At 38.8% G+C, this 26,356-nt stretch overlaps 1 protein-coding gene across 2 annotated transcripts in view; it reads right to left on the bottom strand.

Annotated features, from left to right (window-relative positions):
- Positions 1 to 26,356, bottom strand: part of LOC149259817 (uncharacterized) — a 99,325-nt gene that overhangs the window by 49,255 nt on the left and 23,714 nt on the right. The gene's annotated exons all lie outside the window — the stretch shown is intronic.

Raw genomic sequence — 26,356 nt, 5'->3', positions numbered from 1 at the left:
GCAGCCTGCTGGGCTCCAGAATTGCGCAGAGCAGTCAGGCAGTCTTCCTCCAGAAAACTGCGTAATCTGACCCAGCACTACTGCTCAGCCCAAAAATTGTGCAATTTTGGGAGGCAGTCACCTGCTAACCCTAGAAATTGTGCAATCCCTCTGGGACAGCTAGCTCTGCTCAGCTCAGAAACTACGCAAATTCCTCTCCCAGGCTTGCAGACTGCTGCATGTGCCTTCAGATCGACCGATCTCCTCCGGGACTGAGCTATCTTGATCTGCATGCATGGGTTGCTCTTCCTGAAATAGAAAAACGCAGCATGCAAAAGGCATTCCTAGACCTAGCGATCTATTTTTAGCAGTTGGAGGTTACATGCAAAGGTCATTTTAGAAACCTCTCGCCAAGTGTCGCTTTTTCCTAGATTTGTGGCATGCGCGTCATAACCTCGATCTTATCAAAACTCATGAACCAGACGCTGCAGATCTCATTCCTCACATCGATCTTACAGCTCTAACATCCCACATCGCATCCAGGAGTCTTCGGCACTTTCCGCTGGGTTGTTTCAGGGTAAGTCTGCTTTTCGTGTCTTGTGTTGCGTTTTTGTCGCTTTTTGTATTTCTCTTTGTGTGAGTGTTGTCTTCTTGATTTCAATGAATGCTTGTTGTCGTTTTGATGTATGTTAGATTGTAGAAGCACCGTTTCAGTTTTCGTTTGCATCTCACTGCTGTCGCATGCATGACATTGTTTTTGCACCGACAGTCGCCATTGCGGCGACTCACTTCACACATGCATGATTTCCCGTTTTCTGAATCCTGCACTCACTGTTTGCATGCATGATCATTCACTCTTGTTTACACTCAGTATCACCATACATTCAGACTTCTCATGTTTTCAGTTGCCCGTCGGTTGGTCTGGGCTGCCTTGGCTCGGACCTTGTTCTGCTCAGCTAGCACTATGCATTTACGGAAGCGAAGGTTATGCCTTCCCTCCAGAAATTGCGCAAGTCTGGCCCAACACTGACCTTCAGGCTTGCATTGCGCAATTCTTAGAAGCAGTGTCCTGCTGGCCCCAGAAACTGCGCAATGCAGTTTGCTGGTTCCATGTCACTGCCGACTGAGATTGCGCATTGTGCAGCTTCAGTCCTCAACAGGCCAGGTTGGACTATGCATTGCGTAGTTCCAGCAGTCAGCCAACCTCCTGACAGCGCGGACTGTGCCTTGCGCAGTTTTGGCAGTCAGTCTCCCAACCTCCCGGCAGAAATTGCGCAACCTTCATGATCAATCACACAGGTATGTTGCAAGTCAGTCCTCAACTTTGTTTTGGTTTTCGACTGACAGATTGCTTTTCATTAGTGTTGCTATGTCTCCAGGTATCACAGGGGTTCATCTACCTCTCAGCAGCACAGGTACAATGGCTTCCAAGAGAGCAAAGTTGAAGACACGGTTCAGAGCACAACTGGGGATGCAGTCGATCAAGTCTCTATGAACTTGCCTATCTATGAAGACATCAAGTTGTTCATGGACAAGGATATCAAGATGAAATGGCAGCACCATCAACAGCAGCGGAAGGTAGCACACCTACATGCGACAATTGCAAGAGGAAGGTTGTTGACAACACATAGGTGGAACAAAGTTGCAAGCTCAAGCAGATCCACTTGTGATGAAAGCAACTTTAGAGACTGAGGCTACGAGGCGACGACGCAACAAGAGGATCGTGTGAAGGCAAAGAGAGAGAAACAAAGGAGTTGCAGGTGCTCAAGCGAAAACTCAAGGAAGAACACGAGTTGCACAGATAAGAGAAGGAGTTGCAGCGGGAACAAGCACAGTAGCAGGCACAACATACACAAACCAATGAAACTGTGCCCATACAGGTTATGGACCCATCCAGCAGCTGGCATGGAGCAGACAGGGTGAGAAGTGTTGTCGATCGCATGCAAGGGTATTCAGGAGCATGGATGTCATTGTGCGCATGCATGCGATTCCACCCATTTGGCACACTCACCGAGGCAAAGACAAGAAGCAAGTCCGACTAGAGCTGAACATGTATTTTGACAAGTTGATGCGCATGGTCACCAACACACACTTGGAGATTAGCACAGACACTATGCATCAATATGTTGTTGGTCTAGCTGCACTCAAGACAATGATGCACATGTTATCAGACGAGTTGGACAGAGGAGCCATATTAGTGTACCCGGATGCAACGGAGGCAAGAGTTCGCTTTCAGCAGGATGTCACCATTGAGCGCACGAACACCATCACGGACGACCAAGCTTGGCATCAGTTCGCCACTATCAATCATCGCAAGGATGTCAAAGAGTTGGTCTCACCACAACTATCCGAGTGTTAGTGATAGCTTGCATGGCTTTCTCAAGCCTATTTTGTCTCACATGGGTACATGTGCAGATTGTATGTAACATCTTGTCAAGTGGAAGTTCAAGTGTCGATAGTTGAATGTAACAGTCATAGAGTAGTTGAAGAGTCATGAGGGTAGGCGAACAGTCACAAAGGGGAATGTCAAGGGTCACCCCACCCTTTGCTATATATAGTACCTCATAACTCATTGTAGAGGCTTTTGGTTAGCCAAGCTTCCGATAGGAGTATCTTAGAGAAAGCTTGGAGAGTATTATAACAAGCTTGGGCTTTTCCACTGTGCATAGCTAGTATATCGCTTTGGAGGAGCTGGCAGAAATGACTGTAACATTCCGTTGTCGGAACTAGTGGTTGGTCATGGTTGTATTGTATGATTGGAACTTTCACTTCTTAATATAACAGAGCCAACATGTTTCATGCATATGTCATTGTATTTCAGCTATCTTGTTTACTCTAAATGATATATGTATCTGTTTGCTTACGCATGCACGTATGGCTTTTCTGTATATGTATGTATGAACCTTATTGAAATGTGTTGTTGGTTTAACCATCACTTTGGATTGCTAGCTTACTTGCCTTCCAGTTTGTGATGAATCTTTGCTCATGCCCTTCTTAACTCCGTGCTTTCACAGGTTTCCAAGGGGCGCACTCACCTCACCCTTCGTGTGTTAGAACTGTTCATGCACCTTCCTTGACTTGTTGCATATGTCACACCCTTGCTACCAACAGAGACATCTTACTTGCCTCTGCACACAACCGTGGTCAAGGCAATACCGTACGACCCACTGCTGGGACTCCTACACCAAACGGTCTGAGGTCTAGTTGGGACTTCTTACTGAGGAGATCCCCTGACATGTTGGCGGGTCCAACACCATCAACAGAGCCAAAAACACGAGAATAAACCTTTTTAACTACACTTGAATACCTCCTTTCTTTGTTAGAGTTTCCTTGCTTGTTCAAATTTCAAACCCTTCCACACCTCTTTCTTCTCCTTCGCACCTCCTTATGAATTGTAGATTGAATACTTGATGATGATCCTCATAAGGTCGAATGAACTGTCTATATATAGTCTCTAGATGTGGTCGAATCTCTTCATCCAGGCCGACTTGAGTGGAGGGCAGGCTGACTTAGTGGAGGGGCCATTTTTAACCATAATACATAAAATAAATTTTGTTTCTTTGACACAATAAGCCCAAGAAGGGTCTAGTACAGGATGACATGGACGACATAAACCCTATAAGCACTCAATGGGTGCTTTGACCTAGAGACAAATATAGAATGAAACCCATGCTTATAAATAATTTTCTTTTACAATAAATTTTTCTTTTCTTTCATTTGACAAATACATTACATCATGACTCAAATAATTATGAAGACTGATACTAATTATATTTCTCAACACTCCCTCTTAATTAGGGAGGTATTCATAATTGTTCAACCAATACGAGGTTGACCTCAATTTGAAATGTTCTTAAGAAGAGAACAACAACATACACAATGCTTGGGATACCCTAATTTCCAAGGTATCCACCCAACAGGGACTAAGTTGTCATCTAGGAAATTGCCTCTATAGGTACCATCAGGCTACAACCCTGGTATCCATCCAACGGGATATAGATACCATATAGGCCTCTTTGCCCTGACATCAGGGATCTAAGTATCACCACTAAACCGAAGCTCCACACAATAAGCTCCCTCCTGGATCTAGACATCAACTGAGATCTCAATACTAACTAGGTCAAGATGTCCTCCCAAGTACCATTATATAAGCAGTTTTATGGTACTCATCTCTCCCTCTCAACCAAACCAGAGATATCCACCAATCTAAGCATGCTCCTAAAATAAACTAACTTCTTGTTGGGAAGAGATTTCATCAACACATCAGCTACTTGTTCATTTGTTGGCACGTACTGTAGCTTCACGACCCCAACCAGTATTCAAATTTCCAATGTATATGTTCTTGTATGCTAGCACAATCTTTGGGGTCTTCAACTATTCTGATGCTGCTTAGGTCATCACAATATCCAAACACATTTCGACGGAAGCTTCCTTCTTCATCTTCTCTAGCAGCACTAAACCTAGCCTCAGAACTTTCCAAGACATCCAATTCTTGTTTTCATCAATCACAAATAACCATCTGTAGTGCTTTAACCTTTCTCCGATCTTACTCTTTCTTCAAGGTATTTACTATAGTTGTCACAATATTCCCTCCCTCTTAACTGGGGAGTTATACACTTTCTTTATCTAATCTTCTGCTTTGCTATGGGACAAATTCATCAACAACTCAGACATAGATGCTTTATCATCATATCAACGGAGAACTTCAACCTTCCGGAACATCATTCCTTCTATGGCAACAAGGTCATCTATTAATCAACAATGTACACTTCAATGCTATCAAGATTCTTACAGCTCCCTCTTTCCATCATGCTCAACATCATTATCAAGTCATCATCAAGTATGAGGTAGGTAAGCATCTTCAACATCTTGAAGACTATGTACCTGCAAATCTTCATCAACAAGTACAACCAAGCACAAATATATAGGAGCATGAAAAGTCAAACTAGGATTATCATATTATCATAGAGAGAGCATCTAGGGTTATCAAAATTTTGAGCAAGAACTTTGAACTCTAAATATCAAATTCTAAACTTAGATAGGATAGCAATCAAAAGAGAAGCAATCAACTAGGGTTACATTTTCATGTCCTAGACTTCTCATAACAACATTTGTTAGGGTTTTTGTCACAAACTCTAGATTCCATCATCAAAACTAAATTTTAGATATCAACAATTTATTTCAATCATAGTGAGAGAATTATTACATCTAGGGTTTCATTATCATGCCCTAGAAACATATATCAATCTCTACTAGGGTTTTGTCGTAAACCCTACACACAAACATCAAAATTTTAATGTTAGATATACAACAACTCGACCAAGCTAGGGTTTCAATCAAATGGAAGCATATTTACCAAGGGTTTCATTCCTAGGATTTTATATTGACTACTGCAAGGGTTTTGTCATAACCTAATTCATCAAACCCTAAAATCTAGGGTTTAATCATATATTTTGGACATCAACAACAAACCGTAAAAGACTAAGGTCTCATCATAACATCAACCCTAAACATAAAAAATGCTAGGATTTTATAGTGAACCCTAAAGGTTAGGGTTTTACCAATGTGAACAAAAGATAGATATGCAATAAGGGTTGATTTAATCTAAAGATCAATCACCTTGACAAATAAGAATCTTTATGATTCAAAACCCTAGACATGAGATAGTTAGTAATATAAAGCAAATTTTAAAGGCAAATTGATCATACCTTCTTATATGAGGAATAACAGATCTTGTAATCTGAAACATACCTTGAGTTGTTCCTTTTACAAACCTTGTAGGGTTTCCTATTGAAGGGTTCCCTCTTATCATGACAGCATCTTCATGGTCCATTTCCATATGAGTCAATTTTTATTAGCGTGTCCAAAGATCCATCTTGATTTACCAAGTAACCATCATTAAGATCAGCATGTCTACCTTATTTTTCTTCCTTCAATATATACCTGCAATGTTCATTGACAAGCACAACCAAAATATACAAGTACAATAGCATGATGATTATCTAGGGTTTCCATTACCTTTTAGAGAATGAATTCCTATGGATTTTAAGTACAATCCCTTACAGGCTTTAGGACATTATGTCAAAACCTAGACATCAATTAATTCTATTTTCGCAAAGGATTGTCATATACCTACAAACCCTAAATATCATGAATTAGGATTTCTTAGAAGGTACAAGAGAATTAGGATAATGGTTTTCATATGTTCTATCTAGTATTTACAATTCATTCCTTATTAGAATGAAAGCTTGCTAACCCTAGAATCATATAAGTAGCTAATCCCTAAAACATTTCATGCTTGACTCTTAAAAAATGAACATTTTATACATACCTCAAGAATACATACGTATGTCTTTTATGATTGAACATTTTGATGTTCCATTGAGCTTATTACTCTCCTTGCAAACTGAAGACATATTGTTAGATGATTGAAACATAAAGAACAAAAATTAATACTTACTTGACTTTGATAAGATCTTCAAGGCTTTTTCCACACACTGGTGCATGTCAATTGAACAAGTTTTTTTTATTGTTGTAGACTGCTTCCTTCTAAGCTTGCTCAATGAGATCTTCCTTTCTTCAATAACAAACTATGGACTGAATTCTTTCTTCATTTTTTTTAACAAAAATAGTCAAGCAAGGATGCTTTTCAAAAGACAATTATATTGTTCCTTCTCCACTGCTATTTAGGGTAAGATGTAGAAGTTACTACAAATCCTTAAATAGAGTTTTCCTTTTATTGTTGTAGACATAGTTGCATATGTTTCTTGAACATGATCAAAGACTTATATATTCTTCCTCCAAGGCTGAGATTTCAAGGTCGACTTCTATGTTAGTTTTTCTCTATATATATGCACAGGTATCTGATCTTTTCCATAGGGATATCATCTCCATTATAGTGATTGTGGCTTTTATAACAGGCCTACAATGCCTCTAAATAGATTGATCTTGGTTCCTTTGACAAGTAGACACTTTGTTTGATATGGGGACTTCTTTTAGTCCACAAAGGATATTCTAATCTTGTGATTTGGTTACCTCTGCAACAATACACAGAACCTTTGGAACTTGAGGTAAATTTAGACCCTTAATTTCATACACAGAACTTCACTTTTTCTTTTAATGATCTCGGCCTTGACTAAGCTTATAGCCTAGCTATTCGGATTTCCAAAATGTTGCTCAGCTCTGCACCCAGGTTTGCGGCCCTAATTACCCAGGTATGCGGCCTAATTACAGAGGTAGAGTTTTATAATCATGCCAAGAAATATGCTATATAAGTTTGGTTCTCCTTCTAGATGGTTTTTCCTTCAAAGGTAGATTTGAAACCCTTTTTTCGTAGCACAGAAGTGATCTTCTAGCTGCCTTGTTCCATTGACCTTAGCTCTGATACCATGTTGAGAAATCCATAGGGCAGCATAGTTAGGGGTTTTATTAATTTGATTTCTCTTTTCTTTGACACTTTCTTGTGATGTTTCTTATTAGTTCTTCTTTCCAATTATTATATTCTTATCATGAATACAAATTCCAAACAATGAAGATCACAAACAAAACAAAGAACACAAGATGTAGGCACTCCGTCAGGGAAAAACCCCTCTCCTAGGCGAAAACCCAAAAAAATCTTCTTCTCTTCTTTAGAATCAAATCATATGAGACAACCTAGACCTTTTGACAAAGATGTAGACTTCCTCCATTCCACCAAGTCATCCTCCCATGTAGACAATTCAAACTTCAATCAGAAACATAAGTCATAGGATTTCGGTCCTCTCTTTAGCATCTGAAATCTCAGCTTGCACCTTTCCTGCACCTTCGGTCTCTTGCTTCAGATCTCCTTGCACGTGTGAGCCAAAAACAAGAGAAGAAACCTTTTTAACTTCGCTTGAATACCTCCTTTCTTTGTTAGAGTTTCCTTGATTATTCAAATTTCAAACCCTTCCACACCTCTTTCTTCTCCTTCGCACCTCCTTATGAATTGCAAATCGAATACTTGATGATGATCCTCATAAGGTCGAATGAACTATCTATATATTGTCTCTAGATGTGGTCGAATCTCTTCATCTAGACTGACTTGAGTGGAGGGCAAGCCGACTTGGTGGAGTAGCCATTTTTTACCATAATACATAAAATAAATATTGTTTCTGACACAATAAGCCCAAGAAGGGTCTAGTACAAGATGACATGGACAAAGACTCAAGACATACACCCTAGAAGCATTCAATGGGTGCTTTAACCTAGGGACAAAATAAACATAGCATGAAACTCATGCTTATAAATAATTTTCTTTTACAATAAATTTTTCTTTTCTTTCATTTGACAAATACATTACATCATGACTCAAATAATTATGAAGACCGATACTAGTTACATTTCTCAACATGAGGCCTGTTGAGGACGCCTCCCCAATGGGGATAATATCCAACCACAAAATAATACGAGAAAAACCACTAAGGTGACAATGGTGGTTGATCTCATTGTTGCCCTAGACCTAGAATGCCTAGAGAGGCTTTGTACTAGGCTGCTAGATTTTGCGGTAACTGGGACCATTGGCAAAGAAATCAAGGTAAGGGGGGATTAAATTGTGGTAAAAGATGTGAATCCATTTTTTAGAAAAGTTTTGACCTACAGACTATTAACAAATAATATTTAGTTGCAAAATTCAAGCCAAAAGGATTTGCTTGTACAAGACTGTATTGAACAATCTATGAGTTGCATATTAGTACAAACCTATAAGAAAATGATGAAAAATTAGCAGCCAAAAACCTTAGTGATAGCACTCTCAATTACATGATGAGTTGGTGTTTGTGAAGTTGCATTTAGTTTATGAAGTATTTCAGTATACATTGAAGGAAGAGAAGTGTAATAGAGAGAGACAGAGAGCATAAAATAAGAGGGGGTCTAGCCTGCATATCAAATCGAGAGGAAATATGTCTAGATTTGGTCCTAGTGCAAATAAGGAGCAGACGAGATTTTAGAAGAGAATGTTAAGAGAGGATTTCATCGATGTTGAAGAGGCCCAATCAGTTTTTGAAGGCCTATAATTTGTTATAATTGCAATACATAAGGATATATAACTTATAAATGTACACAAAACTCAAATAATGTTAATAAAACCTTGATTGTGCAGGAAAAACAGGGTCAGGATGCAGTAATTGAAACTAAAATGGGAGATAAGCTGATGTTGCAAAAGACACCGGTGGTTGTAACTGATGCAACTCGAGAAACATATTGAAGATAGAAGTATGTATGTAAAACTCGATATCAATGCCAATGTAAGGTGTGCAAGATTATTATTGACAATGGATCTTCAAGCAACTTGGTGAGCACTGAAATGGTTTAAAAGTTAAATCTGGCCTATTTTCCTAATCTGATTCCGTACAAATTTTCATGGCTGCAAAAGGGCCATAACATGTTGGTGAATAAATTGTCGCGTATCTTAATATCGGACCTTATAAAGACAAGGTTTTGTGTGATGTGGTTCCTATGGATGCTTCCTGTTTGTTGCTTAGTGGACCACGGCAGTCTGATAGAAAAACATTGCATGACAAAGAAGCAAATACATATGAAGTACAGGTCAAAGGCAAAAGGCATCTCTTGAAGCCTTCAAGGGAAGAAGATTGGCCAAGTGCATCTACCTCATCAGTAGTGCTAATGGAAACGAAAGAGTTTCAGTTACAGTGTTATTTCTTGATCACAAAGGAAGATAGAAATGTGAATAAGCAAGATTCACCAACATAAGTGTGATGATTATTAGAGGACTACACAGACATCGTACCCATGGAACTACCAACCAGCTTACCACTAGAGTGAGGATTACACACTACATTGATTTAATTCTAGGATAAAATATTCGAAATCAGACAAAATACAGATAGAGTCCAACTAAGAATAAGGAAATTAATAGACAAATCAAGGAGTTGTTAGATAATGGATTCATCAAAGGAAGCAGAAGTCCTTGTGCAACACCAGCGTTGTTAATGCCAAAGAAAGGAGGTAAGCAGAGAATTTGCATTGAATCTAGAGCTTCGAACAAGATCGCAATTGAATATCACTTCCCAATACCCCAAATGGATGCAATGTTGGATTGTTTGACTAACGCAAGAATATTTTTTAAAATTGATTTGCAGAGTGGAAGTCACCAAACTAGAACACAGAAGAGTGATGAATGGAAAACCAAAGATGGGTTGTATGAATGGCTTATGATATCATTTGTGCTCTCCAAAGCTGTGTACATTTTTGAAGACGATGACTCACATATTTAGGGACTACATTGGTAACTTTGTGATTGTTTATATTGGTGGTATTCTGATTTTTAGTAAGATTGAAGAGGACCATTTACATCATTGTTAGTTTTGATGTGCTCATTAAGGAGCGGCTGTTTATAAATTTGGAGAAAATGCTTTTTGTTTTCTAAAAATGCCTATTATATTAACAAAAAATGTGGTACACAAATAAAATAGAACCAAGCAAAAGACTACCAAAGGCCAAGAGAATGGCCTTTAGTTCCTACTGCACTTCAACCAAACAACCTGCCACATTTCTCAATGAAAGAAAGACATTAACTCAAAATTTTCCTCACTGGAAGCAGGGAAAACTTTAGGGACTAATTTTTGTCGATGGGTTAATTTTCCATGACTTTTCCCAAAAAGGATTCCCCAATTTCCATTTTTCTGAAAATGATTTACCCAAATTCTATAGGATAAAATTATTTTACCTTAAAATTCGTCATAATTTTATAGAAACTGTTGAAGTTTCTAAATTTACTTGGTTTAGAAACCCTTCATGCACTTTTTCTGATTTATTCCTACCTACTTGTTATTTTTCTTTAACAAGTTATTTACAAAGTAAATACTGAAAATAAACACCAGTGTATGCTCAACATATTACAGATCAACAACTAAAAGAAACAAGAACAAACACACCACATGACACCATTATTTTGGACCAATGTCCCCTGAAAAACCCAATGCGGGAAAACCAGTGCAGCTATTTGAGGGTTTTCTTATTAAGCAATATTAGAGTACAATCTGGGTGCCGAAACTGGCCTACCCAATAGAGAATTTCCTTAACAGCTATACCCCGGAAAATCCTGCCCTTAGCTCTTCAGCACAAAACTGCTCTGCAACCCCAGCGTCTGCCCAATTTGGACTGCTTCAGCCCCTCTCTATCTCATGTTGGCCTTGCATCAGCCTTTCTTGGCCTGCGTCAGCTTTCTGGGCCTCTGCGTCAGACACGCTGGCTTCTTTGGTGCTCTGCGCAGCACTTGGCTGCCTCTGCGTGGCCCTGCGTGAGCCCTTACTGGCTCTGCGTCACTCTCCTTGGCTGTTGCGCTGCTCTCCCGGCACAATCTTTGCCTTCTCTGTTTCTCTGTACTCAATACCCCTCAGCTGCTCTCCCGATCACTGATTTTATCTCTCTTAGCAAACCCCGCTCTAGAGAATAGAATGATTGATCATCTGGTGTAATCTCCAAGTGACCCTCAAGCCTCCTCTTATACTTTTCCTATTGACAATTCAACAGCCGATATTAAGTCCCTAATCAAAGGCTAAGATTAGATCTGGCTTGATCCATGTCTTTTGGACCACTCTAACGCAGATTCATATTAATATTTTATTTTCCCTAAGTTTAAACTTACGGACTCCATTAAGAATATTAATTATTTTAATATCTCCTTATCTGTTTAGAATTTGCCCAAACCCTTTCTGGGTGTTGGAGATCTCATGTGCCCCAACCTCTCCACCAAATTTCGTGGCTAGAGCACATCCAATGCCACCCGAAATCAACAGAAACTTTATAAATTCCTTAGAAATTTGAAAAAAATTACAATAATATTGTCAAATATTTTATAGTTTGCATGAAGTACTAGCAAGATTCTCCGAGGTTTCTACACTTTGAGATAAATTTCCATCCTTAAAATTTTACTTGACTAGAATATGCTCGCTTAAAGAAGGGGAAAGTGCATTACCATGATAACTCACTTCACAATGAAGTTTCCATAAATACACAACATAATTGAACTCTAATGCAATGCCAAGAACAACTAAAACAATGAGATCCAACGAATTTGACATCACTTGACTTTGTTGATTTCCAAGAAATCTTGCTGAAGGAAAGATGGTGCCTAAGTCCCAAACAAAGTTCTAGCAATCTTGAACATTCTTGCTCCAAAATAAATGATGAATTGTCTCAACCTCACCACAATGAGGACAGATGTAATCTATTAAACCTGTTCTTTCCATTTGTTCCTTGAATGGTAAACCCTGTTAAATCAACAGCCAAGCAAACCCTCAATTTGTAAGAGATCTTTGAAGTCCAAAACTGTAAAAGATCTACACACTGCTCTTCCACATCTAAAATTCCCCAGTGCATGTTTAGCTTGTCCTAAAAGGAAAAGGGTGTGCGTAAGAACTAGTATGATTGTTTGGGATTGTCCACCCTGTTGTCGCCTAAGATGCACACATAGATTAATGTGGGAAAAGTCCCTAATCCCACTATGAGTGACTTTAAGTCAAAACACTCAGAGAAGGGGCTGTCACCTATTCCCAACTCTCTCCGTTTAGGTTCTCTCCTGGCTAAACCAAGGGGGTTAGTCCCTAAAGATAACACTAAAGGAAAACTTGTTAAGGATAACAAGGCCTACGAGATAATAGGCAAGGCAATCACCATTCAATATAACTTGAACTTAGAAGTTAATTAGCAAGTATGAATGTTTATGAGCATACAAGAATCAACAATTTAGATAAGCCAATTATGTTCACAAGATATCCTGCAAGTCAAATTCTGATTAGACCAGCGCGAAATGTATGCTTGCAAGAAATATACGCTCAAAGGTAAATTATGGTACTTGCAAACAAAAAATGATCTTTCAAGTTACAAGAATAGCAAAGCTGCAAAACAATTGTTAGTGAATCAAAACCACAATAGATTATATACCAATTCAAGATATGAGCAACAAGATAAAAATTAATCTTGCAATAGAAGAAAGCTTGTACTTTAAAAGAGATTCTCAAGTAAGATATAGCATTAAGAAACAATTATCATGAGCACATGAAAATGAAATAAGCAAGTACAAGGATATACAATGTTTGCAAGTGAATGAGATGCTCACAATCTGAATTGTACAATAACCAATTATTTCAAGATGAGACAAAGTTATGTGAGTGTGAGAGGCAAGGTGGTCTTGGTAAATTTTAATTAAATGCCTAATCTACGGTTTGACTTCCCCTCAATTCCTTCAACTTGGTAAGGATTGAGGTTGTTGCAAGAAGGCTAGGTGAGGAGGCTAAGGCCTCATTAACGATACCCCCCTAGGACTTCAATGCAACCTGCATGCCTTCGTTCCTACAAGGACTCGGCCACAAGAGAACTATGAGGTCACACATTTTAACCTTTGCTCCAAACTCAAATTTAGGAAATTGAATGATAGTTGGGGAAGGTTGTCCTAGATGTCTATCAACCAAGCTTATGCTTGGAGGTTAATTTTAGAGAGATCTAAAATGAAAATCTAGAAATGGTATCTAAGTTATCACAAGTGCTCCAAGTGAGATTTGATAATTTAAACCAAAATGCTCCAAAAGTGAAATATCTTAAGATTTATCAATAGCAAATACCATTTCACTTTAATGATCAAATTAATTGATTAATAAAGTGCATTTAGAGTGTTAAATGACCAATGAAACAAATTTGATTTACTCAATGAAGCAAATGACAATTAGATCAAGAAAATGATGAGTGATTTAGAACTACTTGCGCAATGAAAATTAGTAACTAGATCTAGAAATTAGATAATGCAAGAAAATAAACTAATCTAGCAATTTAGTGATCAATAACCAAGAGAATCTCCTACCAAATGAGGAGATGGGATACCATCCCTCAAGGAAAATTTCCTTTTATTGTATTACAAGGTGAAACCCTTTTAGACAAGAGTGAGGGTCTCAAACCCTTAAGGAGGGTTTACAAGAATATAGAGCTTTGAAAGAGAAAAACCCCTCCTCAAGATACAAGATGTACATGAGGAATTTTACAAGGCTTACAACAATGATTTACAATGAAATTTCCTCATCAATTTAATCAAATTCTTGACAATATTTTTTCTTAAACCCTAACCATCCATGATGAAAGAAATTTGTGTAAAGGAGAGTGGGAATGACCCTCTTTTGTAGCACTATGTGAAGCAACATCAACATGTGGTTCTCCAATAATTATAGTGCTGCGAAGATCAGACTCATTTTTAGGAGCTCCTCTTTTGAGAGAATTCTTACTTTTCTTAGGCCCCTTTTTTTTGGTCGATTTTGAAATGGACTCATCTGCAAGAGGCTTAATATGAAGGTGTTGTTGCTCTCCTCGACGAACATAACCTTCAATGGAATCCGAAGGACCTACAGATGCAGATTCAAAAGTCGCCATACTTTTTTCACCGTTGCCATTTTCTTACTCATGTATCAGCAATTTGGAAGAGAATTTCTCCTCATAATTGTTATTGTTCTCATTCTATTTTCCCTCTTTAAATTCTTCAAGAACGTTATTTTTTTTGGGGCATTCTGGAACAATCTTTGGGGGTTCTAAAACAATCTTTAGGGTTTCTGGAACATTCTCAGTTTGAGCCTCGTTGAGGGAGAGAGAACTGACTGCTTCGAGAGTGTGGAGAATTTTGTCTGAATTCAATTCGACAACAGCGTCCACGTTGCGATCGGGTGGCAGAAGGCAGTCATAAAAGGTGCGGCTGTGTATGAGGCAGGGGGTGGAATAGTAGAGGCAAGTCTTTTGGAGGTTGTACACTTTTTTTCCCTTGAGGGAAATCTTGTACCGTCCCTTTCTCTTGCGTTGTTGCTGCTCCTCCTCTGATGCTGGCAATTTATTACTGTAGAGAGGGTAACCGCACAGATTGATAATGGTCCTCTGTCACCACATCTTCGTAGTCAGATTTTGAGAGGAGATTGGTGGCAGTGTGCAATTGGGATTCTACCTTGACGCCATCGAGTAGGGTGGTTTGGATTTTGTAGATGGCATCTTTGACAGAAAATGCCATGCATAGAATGCTTTTTAGCTTTGCCTTGTCTTTGCCTTTGGATTCCCGGTTTATTTTTTTACTCCGAGGTTTGAGGGCATATGAATTATATTGATTATTAGAATTAATAAAACCAAAATGATTTTCAATTCCTTTTGATACCAGGCACGTCATCGTTCACATTGTGGCATAAATGGCACGTAAAGAATCAATAGTGAAATTTGATTGTAAGGAAGGTGATCCAACATCACTACTCTTAGCATTTACACTAGGTTTTAATGGCAAGTAAGATATCAACAACGAAGTTAAATTCATCGATTATTGGTAGGTTGAAGAAATCAACATTGTCCTTAGATTTAGTCTCATCTATAGTTTCTACATCTCCAAAATCATCATCATTATAATTTGTGATTGATATAACATTTTCGTGATCTTTTGCGGAATGTAATGATTCTTCACCAATATCTTCTGTAGATTCATTTTTTTCCTCCCTGCTTTCATCCTCAATTGTCATATTTTTCTCTGTCAAAACATTTGGCTCAAACTCATTCTCTTTGACATTAATGTCAACTTCTATTGTAGCTGTTGATTTTGGTGTTTTGAATGCATTTAATGATTCTGCAAATGATTTTTTTATTTGTTATATTTGTTGTAATGCTTCTCCAATATCATTTAACAATTTAAATTTATGATATTCACTTAATTCCATGATTTCTGGGCACAAGCTTTAATGGCAGAATGTGCAACGAATAACATCCAAGGTTCGAATGGCTCTAAAACCACTGAAGCAACAAAACCTGTAGCTTGTTTGTGCTTTTAATGTAAAATACTTAATGTATTGTAAGTAATATTTTTATTAATAAGATGTATGTACAAGGTTGATTCAATGTTACAATGAGGGTCCGCTTATATACCTAGGCAGGTGCCCCTTCAATGAGTGGTCATGTCCTTTTAGAAACATGCCTTTCCATTGTAACTAATGACTATTTAAAATATAACTATGATTACTTATTATTTATATTTATTTGCATTTATTTAATTTAATATAAATTATATTCATAACAGATAACTTCGTTCTTTGGTAAGCAAGCAATAAGCTCTAAAATAGGTCATTTATTCGATGAAAACTCATCAAAAGAGAAATAGATTGAAGAAATAGATCATTTTCTCAAGCTATTGCAAGGAAACCCCCTTTACAAATTTTGTTTGATAAGACCCTTGAACTAGATCAATGTGGGTTCTTCCACTTCTATGCTTGAGAGTTGATTGGTTCAACCAAAAACATCCCCAAACGCTCAAGATCTGATTCAAAAAAATATGTCTACAGACTTCCGCAATATTTTGTTAGATCCAAAAGGGATTAGATAGTACAATGAAAAGGAAGACCAGGGGTTCAACCGAAAACCCACTAGCACTTCTAGATCTACAATATTTCTTTAATTCAAATATCAATTCAAGGTAACTATACACCAATAGATCCAAAAAAAGGAAAATAGAAATAACAAATCAATAACACAAGTAGAATATTAAGCACAAAAGAATCAAAGAAATATTACCATAGAAATGAAGGAATAACACCACAAAAATTTTACCCCCAAATTCTTTCTTTATTATTCAGAAAATATTTAGTACATAATCTAGCAAAGCTTCACTTAGCCAAGAGCTCAATCTTCCCCTTGTTACGATGAGAGAGCAAAGGTTCAATTCATAGAAAAAATGAGAGAGGAGCCTCTCCAAGTGGAAATGTCTAGATCCATGGGAGAAAACGGCTAGATCTAAGCCACAAAATCGTAACCCTTGCAATCGCATGTGCAAATATCAAGGAGAAGAAGTCATTTTCCTTGAAGGGGTGGCTGGGTGGAGAAAAAACTTGATCCCGGAGTGTTTTGGACCACTCAAAAATATTTTTCCAACCTTTTTCCTCAAAAAAATCCCATTCAATTCAACCAACTTGGACCATCCTCCTAAAAATTTGGATTTTCTATGACATTAACTTCTTTTCTAGACCATAGAATTTTCCTTGGTGTTTTTCTTGCTCAATTTGTGGAGATTCCGTCACTTTTTTACTTGACTCTTTTCTTGGGAAAGTCCACTTCAATTTTAAATCATTTTCCACTTGGAGATCACTTTTATTTTCTCTCATTTTGTTTTTTGGCTAATTAATTGCTAGTTTTTGCCAAAAAAATGAAAAAAAATAGAAAATGAGGGAAAATTACACCTTTTTTGACACTCAAAGTGTGTCTAGATAGAAAGTTGGGGTGTTGAGGTCTAATTTTGAGTACCCATATTCCCTACAAATTCTATAGACAACACTTAATGCATTTTACATTAAATAATTATTAAAAATCCCGACTAGTGGGAACATTTTAATAATTAAAAATTGACACTTAGACACAACCAAATTCTGTGAGACTTTAAAGATGATCTAGTATGACAATTTACATCGACTCTATACACTAGGACTCACCTAAGACTTTACCATCAAACCTCACTCTAGCTTTGGGGTATAACTGGGAGAAAAACTCAACTAATTATTTAGTGTTGAGAAACAGAAATAATTAGCAAAAGAAAAAAACTCCCTAGAGTGAAGACTTTCAAGCAAAATCCTAAGCTACCTAGGTGTGTTACATGACTCATTTTTCATCATACTAGAATCATTTTTACAATAACCCCACAGGGCTACAGAATTTGGAATACAAAATTATTACAAGAAGTTGCATGATGATGATGAATTTTGAAATTCTAGCTGATATGATGATGTTCGAATGCTCAAAGTATACTTTGATCATGGAGTAGTTGACAAATCTTCAAATGTACATTTGAGTGGTCAACACACCCTATTACCCCTCATATTGCATGAGAGGTAAATTTGCGAATTTTTATCACATGATAGGATTTTCAGGATGACACATAAGGAAGTTGATGGACTTGACGTATACACCTAGTTTGTTAGGAGATGATGCGTGTTGGTTGAACTCATTGTGGTGTTGAATACGATGTTACACATTGGTTTAGTGGCTTAGGTGGTGGATTGTCTTGGTACCTGGTTTTTCTTCATGGTTACACTTGATGCTTGAATGGATAGCCGTGACATGTCCTTTGGTGCTATTATATCTCATTGGAGGATGACCCATCCATTAATACTCTTCATATTGCATGTCGTTTTCTTGATGGGCCATCTTATTTGATGATGATGCTTGCACCTTGCCTCACATGAGTTATGTTGGCATTGTGGTATTACTATTCACACATTTGTATGGAGGCCTAGTCACTCCATTTGGTGCTTTATGATGAGGTGTGACTCTTGTGGAGGAGCACCCTAGTATTTGAAATGTCTATTATGCTCCTATGATGATACTTAATGAGGTAGACAACCTCTTCCATAGAGCGCTCACCCTCTTTCCTTGTGGATTTCATGCATACTTGATGCTTTGATGGAGTACTCTAGGGTTTTGAGGTTGATGATCTTTGAGGAAAGCTCCACTTCACCCATTGATGGAATCATGACACATATATTGCATATTTTGAGGAGATGTTTCCTTGGGAATTGTGAGCCTTACACTGGGAGTTGTGACACTTCCTAGTGTGTTGTGTCCATGCATTAGGTGTTGTAACTTGCGACACTTGCTTTGGGGTTTCATTGCATATTTTGAGAGAGGCCTAGCTTCAGGTGCAATTCTCTTTAAACAAAGAGCCGAGATTTCTAACAAATCAATGCCATTGGATGCAAAGTGGCCACAAGATTTCCAAAACGTGGTAATAGAAGAAATTTTGACAAAAATTGACAGCTATGGTTCCTTCAAAATCTATCATTGGAAAGTTCTCACCACAATCTAACCATTCGTGTGAGGAGGCTACATTGCACATATTCTCATGCTATTTTGGTAAGGACATCCATATATGGAAGATACCCACTCGGTCTTCTACCTTGGGATGATGACACATGCCATATGGAGTCTATATTGCACACTCTTCATTGCATTCCATGGGATGACTTGGCCTTGAAAGCCACACATGTGGATGGAGTTGGTCTTTGTGCACATCTTGAGGATGCGGTTATGGATTGACATGATCAAACCCCAATCAAAAGGAGATGCCCTTCTCTCTAGCTCTATTCTTGGAGGTGGTTTCTAATTCTCTCCATTATTCTATTATTGTTTGACTCGTCTATTGGAGTTAGTTACTTGAGAGCTATATTGTATTATTTTCCTTGGATATTTTGTTGTAACCTCGGAGAAAATTATGGATCTCAACAACTCATTGCTACTTCTAGTAAGAAAGGTGTTGTTGGAATTTCTATTTCTAACCCGTTAGAAATTCTTCCTGTACTATCTGGTTTATTTCACCTACTTGTTTAATTACTTAACAAGTTATTTAACCATATAAATACTGAAAATAAACACAAGTACAATCTCAACATCTACAGATCATCATCTGAAAGAAAACAAGCACACAAGTGACACTGTTATTTTTGGACAAACGTCCCCGGAAAAACCCAATGCGAGAAAACCAGTGTAGCTATTCAGAGGGTTATATTATTATGTAGTCTTTCTGAGTACAACTGGGTGCCTAACTGGCTCACTTGGCAAAGAAAAATACACGGCAGCAATACCTCTATATTCGGAAACAGGTATTCAGAAAACCTGTCCCACGAAACCCTCTTCGGCACAACTGAAGCTCAACGCTGGCCCTTCTAGCCCCTGCGTCAACCTCCTGCTGACCTGCGTCAGCCCCAGGACCCTTTGCGTCAGCCCTCTGAGGCACTGCGCAGCGTCTGGGACCCTCTACGTCACTCCCGTAGCCTCTGCATGGATGACGCAGTCCCTCTGGCCTTTACATTGTTTCTGCTAGGCTCTGCGTAACTTGGACTGGCTGCTGCTCTTGCTCTCTCTCAATGTTGCAGGAAACGTCTCCCCCCCCCCCCGGATCTGATGCCCGAAGCGCGTCCCGTACGAATTCGTAAAAGTGACATTCTCCTTTATTTTTCATTTTCATCATTTTACTTAAATTTTTAACATTACCATGAAATGACTCAAGATGTTTGAGAGTGGTTCCAGCCTCATTGGACTTCATATGGAAAAAATAGAATTTCATATCCTATTCAAAATTCAGCAGACTTAACAGTTTTCAGGAATTCAGGATCAATGGGATTGTGGCATTTCGCTAGATTATATCAAGTATGAAGGTATGCGATTAGCATTTAATCAAAAGCACCAAGCCCTCTATGTAACCTAGTGTTGGTGGTGTTAATTGTTGAACTCCTTTGTCACGCCCTTAGCAAAAAATTACCTTTCAATCAAGTCAAAATCATCGATCAAGCATGTTAAGCTTTTTCTACCATATTTTAAGTCTTGAATTAGGTAGTTTGATCAAAATTGGGCAATGTTGACTAATATCCCTAGACAATCGAGGTAGAGGAAAAGGCTAGACAAGAGGAGAAGAATCTAGATTCTAGATGGTTGATGCATCTAAATGGTTGATGCTCGAATAATTAGTCATTAATGTACAATGGATGTTATATCTATCTTGATTTATGCAAAAATATGCATGCTTTCATGTCTACTACAACTAATTTGGTATTTGGGATGTTTGTTTTGAGTATAAATGCAAAAAAATATTAAAATATATATATATATAGCAGACGCTTCGCTTCCTAGATTTTTGGAAAATGACGCTTTCGCGTCCCTGCTTCCAAAAAACGTACCCGTTTCATCCCCGCTTCGTGAAACATTGCTCTCTCTCAGTACTGTCTCTGCCCCTCTGCCTCGTACTCACTGCCCTTGGCTGCTGATCACTAATTCACTTTTTTTTAGCAACCTCACTCTAGCAAAATGAATGACTGGTCACTCTGGTGTATTTTCCAACTAACCGTCAAGCCTCCTCTTCTACTTTTCTCGTTGGTCCTTTAACGGCCGAGATTAAATCTCTAATCAACGACTAAGATTAGATTTGGCTTGATCCATGACTTTTGGAACCTTCTAACCCAGTGTTATATTAATACCCATTAATATTTTATTTTTCCTAGGTTTAGACTTAGGAACTTCATTAAAAATATTAATTATTTTAATATCTCATAAACCAGGTACAATCAGTCCAAACCATTTCTAGGTCTTGGAGATCTCATGTGCTTTAGCCTCTCCACCAATTTTCATGGCTAGAGCACATCCTATGCTACCCCAAATCAACACTCCCTCTTAGCGAGGACTGTGCTCTAGTAATACTCCACATTGAGTATCACCCTGTTTATCCGACATCAATCCCTGTGTTGATGCTAGGCCTCCCTGCCCAACATCCTTTGCACTGTTGCATCCTGTACTACTGCTCATGACCTTGCCACTGCCACCGCTGCATCCATACGACAGCTCCCTTTGCATCCATGTTGTTGCTAGTCCATCCTCCCGACACTACATCCCCTCTCATTATGCTGCATCGTGCTACTGCATATAGCTACTACACTGCAACTCAATTACTGAGAAGTAAGTAACTGATCCACCCAACTTCTAACATCCCTGTCAGGCTAGAAACACTCTCGATGCTAAAGCTCCCTTTGCTACTCATAAGTGCTCCCTCTACTGACCTCTACGTTGCTACAACAACTCCCTACATCTCGCACCATTGCACACCTCTCTGTGCCATCCTGCACCGTTGCAACACTCCCATGCCTCTCGCACTGTTGCAGCCTGCTAGCCTCGCGTTGCCCGGGGACTCCTCCAAGTCTCTCTACTTCCCGTCTGGAAGTTCTCTTCTGGACTCCCTCTGAGTCTTGATTTCCCTCCTGGAAATCCTTCTGCCAACCATAAAGTTGCCCCTCTCCAATCGTCTGTGCAATTGAAACACTGATCCAGATTCCTTGGCTAGAAATCTGCCTCGGTAGCAACTTCCTGTACCTTGGCCTTGCCCTGTTAGGTATTGTTCTGACCACAGTACCCCACCAGCTTTGCTCTCGCAAAGTGCCCACAGCTTCCTTCGCCCCAGCAACTGAAGTATTGAGCCTCTAGGCTCTGCGCAATCCCGGCTACGGCAAAACAACTCCCTCAGCCAACTGTGTCAACCCTCCTGGCCTTTGCGTGGCTCTGCGTGAGCCTCTCTCTGTCGTCCTCAGCCTCTGCACTGGCCTCTCTCTAGCCCAGACTGATGACACAGTCCCTCTGCGTCAATCCTTCCTTTGCTGCTTCTGCAAGGATCAGTTACTGTCACTTGGGATAGCTGATTCTGCTGCAAATGCTCTACTCAATTGATCCCTTCAGCTCCCCTGTGATCTGCAACCACCCTCTGATACCATGTTGGAATTTCTAATTCTAACCCGTTAAAAATTCTTCCTATACTATCTGATTTATTTCACCTACTTGTTTAATTACTTAACAAGTTATGTAACCATATAAATACTGAAAATAAACACAAGTACAATCTCAACATCTACAGATCATCATCTGAAAGAAAACAAGCACACAAGTGACACCATTATTTTTTGACAAATGTCCCCGGAAAAGCCCAATGCGGGAAAACTAGTGCAGCTATTCAAAGGGTTATATTATTATGCAGTCTTTCTGAGTACAACTGGGTGCCTAACCAGCTCACTTGACAGAGAAAAATATACGGCAGCAATACCTCTATATTCGGAAACAGGTATTCAGAAAACATGTCCCACGAAACCCTCTCCGGCACAACTGAAGCTCAGCGCTGGCCCTTCTGGCCTCTGCATCAGCCTCCTGCTGACCTGCGTCAACCCCAAGACCCTCTGCATCAACCCTCTAAGGCACTACACAGCCTCTGGGACCCTCTGCGTGGATGATGCAGTCCCTCTGGCCTCTGCGTTGTCTCTGTTGGGCTTTGCGTAGCCTAGACTAGTTGTTGCTCTCGCTCTCTCTGCTTCTGCACTGGTCTCTCAATACCGTATCTACCTCTCTACCTCGTACTCACTACCCCTCGCTGCCGATCACTGATTCACTTTTGCTTAGCAACCCCGCTCTAGCAAAATGAATGATTGATCACTCTGGTGTATTCTCCAATTGACCCTCAAGCCTCCTCTTATACTTTTCTCGTTGGTCCTTCAACAGCTGAGATTAAATCTCTAATAAACTGCTAAGATTAGATTTGGCTTGATTCATGACTTTTAGAACCTTCTAACCCTGTTTTATATTAATACCCATTAATATTTTATTTTTCCTAAGTTTAGACTTAGGAACTCCATTAAAAATATTAATTATTTTAATATCTCCCAAACCGGGTACAATCTGTCCAAACCATTCTGGGTCTTGGAGATCTCGTGTGCTTTAGCCTCTCCACCAATTTTCATGGCTAGAGCACATCCGATGCTACCCCAAATCAACAGGTGTTGAGATATTTATTTTATTGTTATTCCTTAAAGGATTAATGGATCTAGGAAAACAAATACTTGTTTATTGTAAAAGGAGATAGGGTTGAAACCTATATAAGGGTCGACTCTATCCATTTGTAAGGTGTGAGTGAAAGATCTCCCAAGCTTTGAAATAAAATTGCTTTATCTCTGTCTAAGCTTTATGGAATGCACATACAACCTTGTCGAAATGTGGCATATATTCTTGGTGCATATTAGTAGGCTTTTCATTGTAGGTTTCAATTGTCCAAGTTGATTTGGGCACCATAGAGGAGTAATGTTGCTATGTTGGAAGAGGTAAACCCTCTTTATTACATTACTCTGAGAAAGAAACTTGCCATCTATTTCTTGAGAACAAAAGCTCAATTTGATCTCTTTAGGTAGAGAACACTCTCAAATTGATTTAGAAGTGGTGCAATACTTCAAGACCCTTCCCTTCATAAAATCTATGATATTTGCCTTGTTGAATCTAGCGCCTTTGGGTCTTGTTGTTACAACCCAATTTCCATTTAGATATTTTGAAGAATTCCCCCCAAGGTTACATGCATGACTCCATAGCCCAAAAAGAAAGGTATTGATCTTCCCCTTCATCCACTAGCCAAAAAAATACAAAATACTCCAAAAATTATTTTGTTTTCTAAATTGCCTGCTCCCACTCTATACTACAACACATTATGCTTAGTTAACCATAGGGATTCCCCCCTTGACTAGAAACCTTCTAGTCTAAAGAAAGAAAGGCGAGGTTATGGAGGTGACAAATTACAATGGGTAGTTTGCCTAAGTTGCCCTTGGGTTCTCACAACTTGTGCTTAAGGATTTTTGTACCAAGTGAGGACCTAGGAGGTAACACACCTAAGGTTACGTGCATGACCCCATAGCCCAAACACGGTAAAGTATTGATCTTCCCCTTCATCCACTACCCAAAAAAATAAAAAAACCTTCAAAAATTATTTTTGTTTTCTAAATTGTCTCTTGCTCCCACTTTATACTGCAACACATTGCGCTTAGTTAACCATAGGGATTCCCCACTTGACCAGAACCCTTCTAGTCTAAAGAGAGAAAGGCAAGGTTAAGGAGGTGACAATGGGTAGTTTGCCTAAATTTCCCTTGGGTTCTCCCAACTTGCGCTTAGGAATTTTTGCACCAAGTGAGGACCTAGAAGGTAACACACCCAAATGGGTTTACCATAATACCACATCCAATCCCGCCAAATAAGCCTCATAGTGTGCATATTAAGCTAATATGACAAATGGAGTCAACTGTTGAAGTTCTTGGATAGAGCATTGGTATGAGCATATCAATACAAAATCTTGTGCAATATTAAGCGAAGCCTTCTATGTCTTAGTGCCCTTATCCCAAAGATCTTGCCACCAAATATGTCCTTCCTTAACCTATCTCCTAGGAATGCACCTATCCATATGTGATATGGAGGAGGCTCAATCTTTCCAAATAGGAAGCAAGAACCAAACCTCTTCTAAAACCATCCCAATGCCAAGTAAGCAAGAATCCCTTTTCCTACACTTGCCAAGTTCTATATAACATAGGAGAACCTCCAATGCTAAAAACATCATGGGAAAAAATGACATTACTAATTGAGAAACTATTGGGCATGTGTTATAGTCTTTACACGACTAGCTCCATGCATTGTACATTGCACTAGGTGCAGTGGGGGAGTCATAGTAGGGTCACAAGGGGGGTGGATCCCCCTACCGCGAGGGTTCAAGGATAGCGCCCTCAAAAAATAATTTGGGCGGCTTTTTGCATCTGTGTTTGGTTGTTTTCGACATAATTTTCACTTTTAACAGTTTTGTCACGCATGGTGGTTTAATGCATGGTTTTGTAATTCTAATTAAGGAACTATTGTATTCTAATCCAAGGTAAATGGGTTGCCAGTTTATATATGCCACTAGATATACATATTGTATAGTAATATTGTAAAGGAGAATACACTAAAAAAAAATCTGGTTTTCTTGGCTTGGGTTTGTAGGGTAAAATCTCTTTTTTTTCTGTTTTTTACTAAAAGTCTATTTGCAGCAATTAATTGTACAAGGTTAAAACCTACATTTTGTATCAGAGCAGTTTTGGCTTCAAGGGGACTCTTTTGTGGCTAAGGGCTTTGTTCGTGCATGTGGTAAACCCTATTATAGTGGGACATCTATAGAGTTGATTCTTGTGGTGAAAGGAGATGACAAACAATTCAAAGATATAGATCGAGAAATTCAATGAACTTTTGAGTTATGGAAGCTCAAAATGGAATATTTATTAGTGGAAAAAGATCAATGGGTTGTTGTGGACCCGGGTACTGCACTAATAGGGATGTTGACAGAAGATTGGGCCAAGTTGGATCAAAAGGCAAAGAGCACAAGATAATTATGTCTCTCTAATTCAGTATTAGTGAATGTTTCAAGAGAAGCTACAACAAAGACATTGTGGAACAAATTAGGGGGTTTGTCAATCCAAGTCCCTAGTGAATAAATTGTTCCCATGGAAAATGTTGTATAACCTGAGGATGAAGGATGAAGACTCAATGCAAAGCGTCTAAACATCTTCAATATTGTGGTAATTCAGTTATTATCTGTTGATATTAAGATTTCAGAGGAAGATAAGTGTATGAATTTGTTGTGTTCTTTATGAGACTCATGGGATAATCTAGTTGCCGGCATAGGTAGTAATTCAACTACTTTAAGTTTTGATGAAAGTCTCATCCTTGTTATTGAAGGAGATGAGACAAAAAACATGGAAAGTCAAAACACATATGTCTTATCTATCAGAGGAGGATGCTTCCATAATAGAAATAAAAATAAGTCCTCAAGTGGGTGATATAAATCTAGAGGAAGATCTAAATCTCCAGGAAAATTCATAATTGTATGTTAGAGATGCGGAAAAGAACAACATTACAAGAAAGATTGTAGATCCAAAATTGCTGAGAAAGGGCAGGGATCTAATGATGCTCCTACAAAAGCAAAAGCCTCCCTAGATGAAGGAGGGGATGTGTATTCGGCTTCTTCAGGTACACATGTAGA

This window comes from Pinus tabuliformis, chromosome 6 (genome assembly GCF_031772625.1).
Source record: "Pinus tabuliformis cultivar Carrire ecotype Pingquan chromosome 6, CPIR1, whole genome shotgun sequence".
Lineage (NCBI taxonomy): Eukaryota > Viridiplantae > Streptophyta > Pinopsida > Pinales > Pinaceae > Pinus > Pinus tabuliformis.
The sequence above is the reverse complement of the archived record's forward strand: the minus strand, read 5'-3'. Positions and strand labels throughout refer to the sequence as shown.